Source organism: Canis aureus, chromosome 9 (genome assembly GCF_053574225.1).
Source record: "Canis aureus isolate CA01 chromosome 9, VMU_Caureus_v.1.0, whole genome shotgun sequence".
Lineage (NCBI taxonomy): Eukaryota > Metazoa > Chordata > Mammalia > Carnivora > Canidae > Canis > Canis aureus.
In genome coordinates, this window is record NC_135619.1 from 18,418,292 (window position 1) to 18,432,552 (window position 14,261).

The window sequence follows — 14,261 nt, forward strand, 5'->3', positions numbered from 1 at the left end:
ATAAACCACATCTTCTTTATCCATTCATCTTTCGATGGACGCTGAGGCTCCTTCCACAGTTTGGCTACTGTGGACATTGCTGCTATAAACATTGGGGTGCAGGTGTCCCGGCATTTCACTGCATCTGTATCTTTGGGGTAAATCCCCAGCAGTGCAATTGCAGGGTCATAGGGCAGATCTATTTTTAACTCTTTGAGGAACCTCCACACAGTTTTCCAGAGTGACTGCACCAGTTCACATTCCCACCAACAGTCCAAGAGGGTTCCCTTTTCTCCGCATCCTCTCCAACATTGGTTGTTTCCTGTCTTGTTAATTTTCCCCATTTTCACTGGTATGAAGTGGTATCTCACTATGGTTTTGATTTGTATTTCCCTGATGGCCAGTGATGTGGAGCATTTTCTCATGTGCTTGTTGGCCATGTCTATGTCTTCCTCTGTGAGATTTCTGTTCATGTTTTTTCTTTTTTTTAAGATTTTATTTATTTATTCAGAGAGAGAGAGAGAGGCAGAGGGAGAAGCAGGCTCCACGCAGGGAGCCTGACATGGGACTTGATCCTGGGTCTCCAGGATCACACCCTGAGCCACAGGCGGCACTAAACTGGCCACTGGGGCTGCCCCTTGTTCATGTCTTTTGCCCATTTCATGATTGGATTGTTTGTTTCTTTGCTGTTGAGTTTAATAAGTTCTTTATAGATCTTGGATACTAGCCTTTTATCTGATAGGTCATTTGCAAATATCTTCTCCCATTGTGTAGGTTGTCTTTTAGTTTTGTTGACCGTTTCTTTTGCTGTGCAGAAACTTTTTATCTTGATGAAGTCCCAATAATTCATTTTTGCTTTTGTTTCTCTTGCCTTCATAGATGTATCTTGCAACAAGTTGCTGTGGCCAAGTTCAAAAAGGGTGTTGCCTGTGTTATCCTCTAGGATTTTGATGGATTCTTGTCTCACATTTAGATCTTTCATCCATTTTGAGTTAATGGTGCAAGAGAGTGGTCTAGTTTCATTCTTCTGCACGTGGCTGTCCAATTTTCCCAGCACCATTTATTGAAGAGACTGTCCTTTTGCCAGTGGATAGTCTTTCCTGCTTTTTCAAATATTAGTTGAATTTTATGAATCATTTAAAAAATCTGTCTTTCCAGGGGTGCCTGGGTGACTCAGTTGGTTAAGCAATCTACTCTTGATTTCAGCTCTGGTCATGATCTCAGGGTTGTGAGACTGAGTTCTGTGTTGGGATCCACCCCCCTGGAACCTGCTTGTGATTTTCTATCTGCCCCTCCCCTTCTTACCCCCTCATGTGTGTCTGTCTGTGCATGCATACTCTCTCTCTAAAAAAAAAAAAAAAACAAACAAAAAAAAAAACAAAAAAAAACTTTCTCTTTTTTTGGACTAATATATTTTAAATCAAATCCCCAAGATAATATAGTTTTACCTGTAAATACTTCAGTATCTCCGTCACCTGAAGTCGTTCTTTTTTCTTTTTTTTTTTTAATGTAACCACAATTCCATCATCACACTGAATAAGACTTATAATATTTACTTAGTACATCTAATGCCTGGATGGTATTCAGATTTCCTCAACTGTCTCAACAATTATTTCTTCAAGCACTTGGTTTATTTAATCAGAAACCAAACTCAATCCACACATTACATTTAAGTGATAATCTATAAAAAATTGAACTGACACCAAAAGAAACCAAATTAGTAATATGGAGGAAATACATGAGAAGCTTGCTAAAATTACAAAGGAAAGAATAAAGAGATGAAAATGACAAGTCACAAGCAAGAAGCTAGTGATAATGTAAGACAGAATAAAGAACCTACATTTGTATGGTTGGTATTGTAAAAGTAAATCATGAACACTTGAAACATAAGCAATAATAAAAAATATAGCAATGAAAAATGATTTTAATAAGCTAAGTAAAGAACTGTGTCTGCATGTTGAAAGGATTAACTGAAAGTTAATGAAAATGCACTAATATGGGCAGCCCTAGTGGCCCAGCGGTTTAGCACTGCCTTCAGCCTGGGGTGTGATCCTGGAGACTGGGGATAGAGTCCTGTGTCTGGCTCCCTGCATGGAGCCTGCTTCTCCCTCTGCCTGTGTCTCTGCCTCTCTCTCTCTCTCTCTCTGTGTGTGTCTGTCATGAATAAATAAATAAAATCTTTTAAAAAAAAAAGAAAATGCACTAATATGTGCACTAATTCTCAACTTGAAGTTCTCCATGGATGAGTTTCAGGGTAGCAATGAAAATTTAAAATTAGAACCGAAAAAAAAAAAAAAAAAAGAAGAAGAAGAAAAAAGAAAATTGTAGCCAAATTTAATCTACCACACATGCTGATATTATAATTTTTCATTGAGATATGTCAAGATCAGAGGTTCTTAATCCTTTTTATAGGTCTTATATCCCTATAAGGATTTTTTTTGAGATTTTATTTATTTATTTATTCATGAAAGACAAAGAGAGAGAGGTAGAGACAGAGGTAGTGGGAGAAGCAGGCTCCATGCGGGGAGCCCGATGCGGGACTCAATCCCAGGACTCCAGGATCACGCCCTGGGCCAAAGGCAGGCGCTTAACCGCTGAGCCACCCAGGCGTCCCCTCTATAAGGATTTAATTAAAGTTATTGTTCTTTGCCCCAGAAAAATGTGCATATATTTACTTTTTAAACAAATGCCACATGGTTTTGTTACAAAGGTATTCCACTTCAGGTACCAATTTCTCTTTTAGTTAACTACTGCTGTATAATGAAGTGTCCAAAACTAAGTGGATTAAAACATAGCAATTAATTATTTCTCATGATTTTGTAGGTTGATTGGGAGATTCCTCTGCTGGTTTCTCATGGTCTAAATTAGTAAGAAAGTTGTCTGGGCTAAAGGTCACGAATCATCTCACTCTTATGTTAGACAGTTGGTTCAAACTGTTGGCTAGTGCACCTCAATTTTCCTCTGTGGGGCCTCTCATACTTTAAATTAGGGGGCACAAATGATGACCCACAGGCTAAAACCAATCCTTTGCCTATTTCTATCAATACCTGATTTATTTGAATATGGCCACATTAATTTATTTACATGTTATCAATGGCTGCTTTCACACTATAATTGTAGAAATGAATAGTTACAACAGAGGGGTGCCTGGCTGGCTTAGTCAGTGGAACCTGCGACCCTTGATCTTGGGGTTGTGAGTTTGAGCCCCACACTGGGTGTAGAGATTACTTGAGAATAAAATCTTTAAAAAACAACACCCCCCTCAATCAGAAACTAAAAAGCCCACAAAAAGCCAAAAAGATTTACTATGAGGATCTTCACAGAAAAAAGTTCTTGGACGCCTGTTTTAATTCACTGATCTTTAGAGCATAGGCTGGCACATGAGAAGAGCTTTATTCATATCCAAACCAGATGCAGACAATGAAATATTGGATATGATGCTTTAGTAGTATCAAACTTTTAGAGGTCTTGGGAGGGAATTAAGTTCTTATGCATGTTGGAGAAATAGAAGTAATTACGGCCAGAGGACGGATGGGAGTAAATACAGCCAGAGGTTCTTGGAAAGATCTCCCATCAAGAATTGTAGTCTATTTCCCACCCATTCAATCTGGGTGTGTCTTGTACGACCAATAGAATGTGATGAAAGTGGACACGTCACAAAAAGAATCCAGTCTAACCTAATGGAGGATGAGAGGCTTCATGGACAGAAACTGAGATTCCACAGCTCATAGCCAGGAACAACTGCCAGACATGTGAGTGAGGTCAGGGCATAGCTTTCAGCCCAGCTGATTATCCAACTGAATGCAGTTGTGCAAGCATGCCATGTAGATCTGCCTAGCTCACCCACAGAAGCAGGGCAAATAATAAATCATTGCATCTCTAAGCCACTATATTTTGAGGTATTCTGCTAAATATAAAATATTTGCTAAATATAAAACATAAACAAAAAAAATCCAGAAGCATTTAGATAGAAGTAAGTTGTCTTTGAAGAAATAAAAATCATGTTATTCCCAGATATAAAATATTGAGGTATCAGATGACAATAGAGTGATATCTACAGAATTTAGAGGATAATAGTTATCAGTAAAATGTAGCATGTAAACATTTTTAAGAATATATGCTAGAATTAATGACATACAGCAAGTCTGAGAAAAGTAGGATCCAGATAGCTCTTGGGGTCTCAGATGTAAACATTTAAGGACCTCTTCTTTGGGGCCTTATTATTTGATGAAAATATATTCTCATTGTCTGAGAGGAACATACCTGCCCTTCTCAACTTAGGGACATATAAGGTAAAAAAACAACCATGTATTATTTAAGGATAATGAACAGCTTCAAAGTAGTATTGTGCATGCTGTCAAGGTTGAAAGTTAAAGAAAAAAGAGTTTCATTGTGAATATATTTTCCTACATGCCTATAGAGCACATAATATACTAAAAATTAATGATATTTTTGAAAGATGGTAATAAAATCGTACAGTTATAATGGTTTTATCATTTTTCTTTTGTGAACATTTAAGGACCTTTTTAAAAAAGACTATTTATTTATTCATGAGAGACAGAGAGAGAGAGAGAGAGAGAGAGAGGCCGAGACACAGAGGGAGAAGCAGGCACCTCGCAGGGAGCCCGGTGTGGGACTCCATCCTGGGACTCTGGGATCACGCCCTGAGCTGAAGGCAGACACCCAACAACTGAGCCACCTGGGCATCCCAACATTTAAGAACCTTTGTTTTTTAGTTTTTTTTAAATGTTTCTAACACTTCAGACAGATGATAACTTAAGTGATAAAGTAATGGTTAGTATGAAAATTCATAAAGTTTAAAACTTGTTTCAGTCAACATTAAAGGTTTATTTGTTTTTTTTTTAAGATTTTATTTATTTATTCATGAGAGACACACACACACAGAGAGAGGCACAGATGCAGGCAGAAGGAGAAGCAGGCTCCATGCAGGGAGCCCGACATGGGACTCGATCCCAGGTCTCCAGGATCATGACCTGAGCCCAAGGCAGATGGTCAACCGCTGAGCCACCCAGGCATCCCTTAAAGGTTTATTTGTAAACTCACGGAGATTTTCTTAAAGGAACATTGCGTTAGAGACATGAAAACATTTAGTGAGCCTGATGGTTTTGTGATAAACAATCAGTTTGACTAGCTTCCTACTTTGATGGACTTTTAAGGTAATTCTAGACCATTTATTTTTAGACAGTCTCAAACACAGCACTATATTTCATTTTGAACAATTTTATATCATATTACTATATAGCTCAGTGAGAACATTTCTTGTTTAACTAGAAATCTAGGCTCTAGATTACTATTCTTAGCCTGCAAAACATAAAAACCAGCAAACATCATATAAAACCAAAAAGGTATTGTATCAATCAGAATAGATTATGCAGTAGTAACAACAACAAAAACCTCAGTAGCTAAACCATGTCCATTGTGATTCAGCAGAGTGTTCCACTCACTTGTGGCCACTGGGAACTCCAGGCTGTCAGAGGAGGCGTCCTCTCTAGCAGAGCCCATCTCTACTCTGGAGGACAATTAAGCACCAGGTCTCAAAGTGCCACATTTCATTTCTGCTCACAATTCACAGACGAGAACTAGACACTTGGCCTCACTGAACTGTGAAGGGGCCAGGATGGACGTTCCTAACATGTTCCCAGAAGTGTGGAAATATTTGGTGAATGGCGTTAATGACTACAACAGACATTGTTTTCTGTAGGCTTTGGGACAGAACTTCAATTCAACATAGCTGTTGTCATTTCTTTCAGGATCAGCTGTACCCCATTAGGGGCAAGGAAATTAGTCTACAGTAGTAGCCACTAGACTGGTCGAACCCCAAGGGAGTTGCCTGGATGATTGTATTGAAAGGCCACTTAGACATATACATGGCAGACAAAACACACGGCCACAACCCTTATCATCAATTTTAGCTCCTACTTTTCTCCTGAAATTAAAAACTGGGATAAAATATCAGTCTATAGGGGATAAGCTTTTAAGACTCTGGTTTGGATGTTAATTCACCAGACTGCTTAACCAGAGACCTAGCTTCTCTAGGGTAAGCAAACTCTGAAAGCTTACACAATGATTGCCTAAGACAAAGCAATTAGGGAGTTTCCTGATGACTCACTGTTATATTTCATTGCCTTCACCCTTCTACTTCTTTAGGTTTTTTTATCCTTTGCTTCTGCCCTCATGGCCTACCCATCTTGCCTCCCCAGGCTCCAGACAATTTCTCCCTCTCCCAGATATACTACCCCAAACTCGCATCTACAAAGCTGGCCGGAAGTGGGTTACAGTGGATAGGGGTGGTTTGGGGAGATAGCACTGTGATCACTCACCAGCAGCAGCCCAGGCAGTCAGGGCCAGTGAAAGACTTGAGGTCCACTATTTGTCCATATAGCACTTTTGTGCAAATTAGAAAAAGATGTTCCCTCCTTCCTCTGGAAATAGACATGGTTCCATTTTCTAAGTATAGAAAATTCTTGTGACTCTACAATGGGAAAGAAAGGTTAATAACAAGTGTAAGAGTCAATTGTACTCAAATAACGTGAAATCCAGTTAAGCATGGGGGGGCTGGAGTTCATTCTCAGTGGGTGGATTAATCACTTTGAGCCTCAGTTTCCTTATGTGTAAAATGGGAATTATAAGCTGTTGTGATGATAAAATATGTGTAAAACCTCTGATTCTCAACTCCCGTAGGCCCTATAGTGGAAATTCAATAAATTAATTTTCCTTTCCTTTCTTTCGCAGCAGAAATGCCCCAATACTGCAGCAGCTGGGGCCCATTGTCTTCAGGAGTGCTAGGAGGAGGAGAAACCACTGAAATGACTTCCAAATCTAGTCCTTCAAGGCACTCTACACCTACTAACATGGTTATCTTTCAGGGTCATTCTTGTGGAAACCATGACAGTCTTGTCATCCCCCGAAATTCCCTCCTGCTACTCTTTTGCAGTCAACCCCGTTCACCCCAAGCCCCTGGCAACCACAGATCTGTTTAATGGCCCTATAATTTTACCTCTCCAAGAACTTCATGTAAATGGGATCACACAATATATAGTCTTCTGAGTGTGGCCTCTTTTACTTTATTTTTCATAATATGTTTGAGATTTATCGATTTTGTTACATGTATCAGTAGTTCATTCCTTTTTGTTGCTGAGGAGTATTCCATTGTGTGAATGTACCACAGTTTGTTTATTCATTCATTCACCAGTTGAAGAACATATGGGTTGTTTCCAGGTTTTTTTGCCTGTACGTCTGTGCAGTTAGGAATAAAGCTCCCGGAAGCATGTAAATACTGATTTGTGTGTGTGTGATCAGTCATTACTGTTCATTTCTCTTAAGCATATCTCTAGGCATGGGATTGCATGCTGGGTCATATTATAGGTTTATGTCTATCAGAAACTGCCAAGCTGTTTTCCAAATCAGCTATACCACCTTGGATTCCCACCAGCAACATGTGAGAATTCCATTTGCTTCTCCAAACTTACCAGCAACTCTTCAAACTCAATTTCTAATCTCTGCAATGGGAAGAAAAAAGAAAAGAATGTAGTAACAATAAAAGTGAAGAGTAGTGGTAATATGCTTTGAAAGTTATAATAGTACCATATAACTACATATAGATGTATGGTGATATCTTTAAGGTAAGCAATTGGGTGAAACAGGTTTAAGGGATACTTAAATTCACAGAAAATATAATTCAGCCAAACAAAGCCTGCAACTTTTCTGAGGGGTTTGGTTTCCTATAAAAACAACTATATATATATATATATACATATGTATATATATATATATATATATGAATGAATCAAGATAGAAATGTTATATATAGAATATATATCATGTCTTATATACATATATGTGAATGAATCAAGATAGAAATTATCTATCTATATATGTATATATATATATGAGTGAATCAAGATAGAAATTATCTATAATTTCATCACTCAGACTCAATTATTGATAGCATTTGGGAGTAATCTTTTAAGTCTTTTATTCTTATTAATATTTTTACTTATTAGTAAATAATTTACAAAGAATTTTATATCTTTATTTTTCCACTTTACATTAAATCATAAGCACTTCACAATGTTATTCCATGATCTTAAAATGATGAATGTAATATTCTATAAAGTAGATGAACCTCTATTTATTTAACCATTCCTTTCTGGATATTATTTTACCATTCCCCTCAATTTTCTACTATTATAAATAATATTGTAATCATCATATCCATGCCTATAAACTTTTTTTTTGTTGGTTTTGGTTTTTTAATAATTATTTCCTTAGGCTAGTTCCTTAAAAATGGGATTAATAGGTTAAAAGGATTTGAATATTTTAATGGCTCTTGGTGCATATTTATAGATTGCTTTCTAAAACACTGTATCAGTTTGCTCCCAACAAAGCATGTTTTATCATTCCTTGGCAATTTCTTGATATTATCATTTTAAAACTCCTATAAGTAATTAAAATGGTACTTTAAACTTAATTTAATTTAATTTTGAAAGAGAGAGAGAACACATATTGGTAGGTGGGAACAGAGGGAGAGAGAGAATCTTAAGTGGGAGCTCAATCACATGATCCTGAGATCATGAACTGGGTTGAAGTCAGATACTGAACCACTGAGCCACCCAGGTACCCCAGTACTTTTAAATTTTAATTTGTGTTTCATTGATTATTAGTGAGGTTGGATATTGTGGTAGGCAGCCTTTAAGATGGTCTCTAACGATCTGTGCCTTGTATAATCCCCTCCTTGTAAGTGTTGACTGGGCTAACCCAACTGAAAAAGTGGAGACCTTTAAACTTCCAGCCACACTAGCACACTACATTCTACCACACAGGGAAGGAAGTAATTCTGCTATATCACCCACACCTAATGTCCAGGTTATGGACGTTGAAATTCTTTCTGTGAAAACACTGGCAAAAGTCCCCTTATGAACCCCTGTCCTAATCTCCATCATATCCATTGGGCAAGTCTGGCCTTGGAGTACCCCATTCTCTCCATCCTGCACTGTCTGTTTCCTCCAACTGACAGAGAACAGCTTAAAGTGGTCACAAATCAAGTCTTTTTCTGGACTCTCTTGGGTTGTCTCTACCTATATGAAACTTTTTTTTTTAAGACTTTGTTCATTTATTTGAGAGAGAGAGAGAACAAGTAGTCAGAGCCGCAGGCAGAGAGAGAGGGAGTGGGAGAAGAAGGCTCCCCACTGAGCATGGAGCCCCATGTGGGGCTCGATCCCAGGATCCTGGGATCATGACTTGAACCAAAGGTAGATGCTTAACTGACTGAGCCACCCAGGCATCCGTAAAAGTGCTTTTTAATAAAAAAATATTCAGTAAGCATGCAGTGTTATTGTTGTCATTACACATACTTATTTTGATTTGTCCCAGTTCTCATTACTGATTCGAATAGATCTCATCTTTGCATTTCAGCCCTTCTGAAGGCCTGGGAAAATCCTACTAGATTTTAATCAATATTATATACTTCTTAGGGAACTTAAATCATTTGGATAACAAATTGAAACCAGGCTATGAACGTTATTTATTCTGAACTTAAAGTTTTGAATTTCCTGTTTGTAAGGGTTTATTGCAGTTGTTTCCTGTATAATCCAGTCCAATGGCACAGATTCTAATGACCTCATCACATGCCAGATTCAGCAGAATTAAGTGTTACTGAGTTTATTTTTGCAGCTACAATCCCTGCTAGTTTGAGGGAATGAGTCTTTCCTCAACTCATATCCCTAAGTTCAGAAGCTCATCTCATTCACTGATCTTTTTATTTTTTGGTAACATTATTTAAATTTAACAAATTGCTGCATGTGATTTATTTTGAATTTAATTACAGAGCCAAAATGCCACATATAATTATGGATGTAAGTAGCAGTCAATTCTTTACCCTGATGGCTTGAGAAAGGCTATAAAGTGTAGCATAGTCTTTCTACATAATCTCCTATGAGCCTTCTCTCCCTGCCATTGAATCAGCGCTGACAAATAAAGTATCAGAATAGCAACTAATAAGAGGTCATGCTTTTGTGCGGAGCCTACCCCCTCGCTCCTCATTCATGTTGATGCTAATGGGATGCCATTTAACACAGCTCAGGAAAATTCATAAAATCAGCCTGCTTGGGAAGAACCTTTGATCAAAGATGGACAAATCACAGCACTCCAGGGGTTGGTTTAAAATAAGTAGTAATATGACATATTTCCCTTTGTTATGAGTGAAAGCTCTAAAGTACATTTTTATTCTCTACGGGAAGAGATAGTAATATGAACCAAAACAGGCAAATGTGAAGAAAACAACTACTTCATTGGTGATAAATCTAGTTTTAATTCTATGCCATAAAACTAATGGGTTCTATAATGGAACTTCAAGGCCCCCCTCCCCCATTCTCTGGGATTTAGGCTGTACAAGTGATTTTCTGGGGTTCTTCACTGAATGAGAGGTCTGATTACATATATGGAGATGAGTTTACTAGCTGTGAGGCCTTGGGCAGGTTATTTAGCTTCTCTGAGTCTCAATTTTCCTATATGTATTTTAGAGATAATAATAGCCCATGGGATTGATTGTTGTGTGGATTAGCTGAATGTGTGTAAAGCACTCAGCCTGGTGCAGAGCAATGGCCAATAGGGGCAGTTGTTAGTATTAACTCACATTTTGCTCTCCTCTACTGCTTTTTCCCACTTCAGGTCCTGCAGCCAAATAATAGATGTTTAGGGACCGTTTATGTAGCCAAAGTTTTGATATTGGCAGCAACTTTGTCCCCATGCTGTGAACTCTGGGGGACTCTGGTGCCGTCTAGTTGGAGCTACTCTAACAAACATACCATAGACTGCAGGGGGCTTAAACAACAAACATTTCTCACAGTTCTGGAGACTGGGGAGTCCAAGATCAAGGTGCCAGTAGATCTAGTGCCTCGTGAGACTGGCTTGCTTGTTCACAGATGGCCATTTTCTCCATGTATATGGCAGAGAACAGGGAGAGAGGAAGCAAGTTCTTTGGGGACTGTTCTTATAAGGGCACAAATCCCACTCCTGGGAACTCCATCCTCATGACCTAATTACCTCCCAAAGGCCCCACCTCCAAATACCATCATGTAAGGGATTGGGCTTCAACATATGAATCCTGGGGAGGTCACAAACATTCACTCCATAGCAGCAGCCCTATTTGGAGCCAATTCCCTTCTCCACCCCTGCCTGGATGTTTTTCACAAAACAAGCAATTTATACACACAGGTATATTTAAATTTTATTAGGCAAATTTGCCAACTTTTGGAAACTAGGGAAGAGGTCATAAAACAAATCATAATTTTATACTTTAGTAATTGTTTCTATTTAGATTTTTCATATATTTAATACATTTTTAAAAAGTAAACTTGGGGTTTTCTTGATTCTAAAGTGACAGGATGAGTTTTAGAAGGCTATTCTAGGGGTACCTGGGTGACTCATTGGTTGAGGATCTGCCTTTGGCTCAGGTCGTGGTCCTGGAGTCCTGGGATTAAGTCCTGCATCTGGCTTCCTGAAGGGAGCCTACTTCTCCCTCTGCTTATGTCTCTGCCTCTCTCTCTCTCTCTCTCTCTCTCTGTGTGTGCCTTTCATGAATAAATAAAAAAAATACGTTTAAAAAGAGATAGCTATTTTAGAAGGAATAAAAATAGAAAGTGACAAAAAGGAAGAGAAAAGGAGAGGTGAAGAAGAGAGGGAGCTTGGAATTAGATGTTCATGTCCAACAGAAGCTCATATCCATTTATTTATTTGTTTGTATATTTACAAATATTTTATTTCTTTATTTTAGAGAGAGAGTGTGTGTGTGTGTGAGAGAGAGAGAGATGTGATGGGGTGGTGGGGGCAGCAGGAAGAGGCAGAGGGAGAAGCAGGTTCTCTGCTGAGTAGGGAACCACATGCTGAGTTGATCCCAGGACTCTGGGATCAGGATCTGAGCCAAAGGCAGATGCTTAACCCACTGAGCCACCCAGGTGCCCCCACTGATTTTTATTTTTTAAACACCTTAGTGAGAGATCATTTCCACACCATAAAAATGTCTATTGTGAATGTACAATTCAATGGTTTTAGTTTCAGAGTTGTGTAGCCATCACACCCATCTGATTTTAAAACATTTCCATTAGTTTGGAAAGAAATCTCATGCCCATTAGCAGTCACTCCCCATTCCTCCCTCCAGCCCTAATGAATCACTAATCTACTTTCTACAGATTTGCCTCTTCTGGACATTTTCTAAAATCAAATCATACAACATGTGGTCTTTTGTGTCTTGCTTCTTTCACTTAGCATCATGTTTTTGAGATTTGTAGATGTTGGATCACATATTAATACTTCATTCCTTCCACTGGCTTTTTGAGGAATATTTTATAATTTTGTTTTAATGTTCAGGGGAAAATGTCTGATTCTAAGTCTATACTGAGGAATGTAAGACAGGAGATACAGTTACTTATTAGTTACTATAAAAGAATAACTTATAAAATCTGCACTGTACTTCAATCAAGTCCTAGGGACTTGAATAAAAAGAAGAAATAGTTTCAGAGAGGAGAATTGTCCATTAGAGAGTAATTAGGGTTGCTTGGGACTGATATTAGCTGAGAAAAATGCCCTGGATAGAGGAATTAGAAAAGGTAGAAGAGAGAGAAGCTCTTTCCTTGAACAAATTTTTTTTTTAATTTTTTTTAATTTTTATTTATTTATGATAGTCACACAGAGAGAGAGAGAGAGAGAGAGAGGCAGAGACACAGGCAGAGGGAGAAGCAGGCTCCGTGCACCGGGAGCCCGACGTGGGATTTGATCCCGGGTCTCCAGGATCGCGCCCCAGGCCAAAGGCAGGCGCCAAACCACTGCGCCACCTGGGGATCCCTCCTTGAACAAATTTTTAAAAAATATTTTACTATGATTTTCAACTCCTTCCAGTCTTTCTTGCTTTAACAACCTTGGTTAATAACCTTTACTCCATTATTCTGACTCAACAGTCCCCAGGGCCCAAAAGGCCAACCAATGAGTCTAAGTGAGAGGTTTAAAACTATGACCCAGGGCGCCTGGGTGGCTCAGTTGTTGTCAGTTAAATGATGGAGCCCCGAGTCAGCTTCCCTCGGGAGTCTGGGTCTCCCTTCCCCTGGCCCTTCCCGCTACCACCACCACTTGTGCTCTTGCTCTCTTTCAAATAAATAAAACCTTAAAAAAAAAAAACCCCAAAACCAACAACTATGGCCTATAAGCCAACCTCTGCTGCTTATTTTTGTAAATAAACTTCTGTGGGAAGAGTGTTATACCCATTATCTATTTGTTGTCTATGTCTGCTTTTACATTACAACAGTAGAGTTGAATAGTATACAGGGAGACTATTTGGCTTGCAAAGCTGAAAATATTTACTACTGGCCTTTTATGGGAAAAATTATTTGCTCTGTTTAAAAAGAAAGGCTAGCATACATCCAGTTTCAGATAAAAAAAAAAACACTGTGAAATATGCACTATATCACAGTTTTGTCCACTTACTATTGCCATTCATTCGTAGATAAGTGTACTCTTCTCATTGCTCCATTGTCTAGGCAAGCAGAAAGTGTAAAACATTGCACAAGATGATGATTCAACCCCAAATATCACTTTTAAGCTGAAGAGTCCTCCCATGGTATAAACTCATTTCAACTTAAAACTGTGAGAACAAATCAGGTATAAAACTCCTTGTTGTACATCTCTGTTTCCTTTATGTTTCTTTAAAATCATAAACCAAAGGTTTGGGATTTCAAACTTCAATGCACTCTGAGGAATATTATCTCATTTGAGTTTCAACAGCAGTCCAAAATGAACTTCAGAATCCTTTGAGGTACACAGGGATAAATCATTCCTATCTTACAGATGAGATAACTAAACATCAGAGTTAAGGGTATATTTCAAGGTCAATGTTAGTAAGTGACAGGTTTGATCTTAATCCAGATATTGATACCTGGTTCAGTGGTATTTCTAACTGCCTGTTAACATCTATTTTGTTTTACTGTTAATCATCATATACTGTTACTAGTTCCTGAGAATCTTCCATTTGCCAGGTGATTTATATACAATGTCATTTGATTCTCACACGATTCTTTGAGATGGTTGGTATTATACTCATTTTACTAAGGAAGAAACTAGAATCAGAAAGGCTAAGTAACTTGTGCAAGATCACACAACCTAAGCGCAATCTATTTCTCCTCCACCACAGCCGGGCTTCAGTACAGAGCTAGATTAAAACACAATGATTCAAAGGGAAAAGGAATCTGTTTAAAGTCTATGATAATGTATAC

General features: G+C 38.3%; 1 long non-coding RNA gene across 1 annotated transcript in view; it reads left to right on the plus strand.

The window, feature by feature from the left end:
* Nucleotides 1-7,280, plus strand: part of LOC144320470 (uncharacterized) — a 29,862-nt gene extending 22,582 nt beyond the window's left edge. Inside the window, exon 2 of the long non-coding RNA XR_013386045.1 lies at nt 6,733-7,280. This is a non-coding gene — a long non-coding RNA (uncharacterized LOC144320470). The remainder of the gene's footprint in view (nt 1-6,732) is intronic.
* The last annotated feature ends 6,981 nt before the right edge of the window (nt 7,281-14,261 follow it).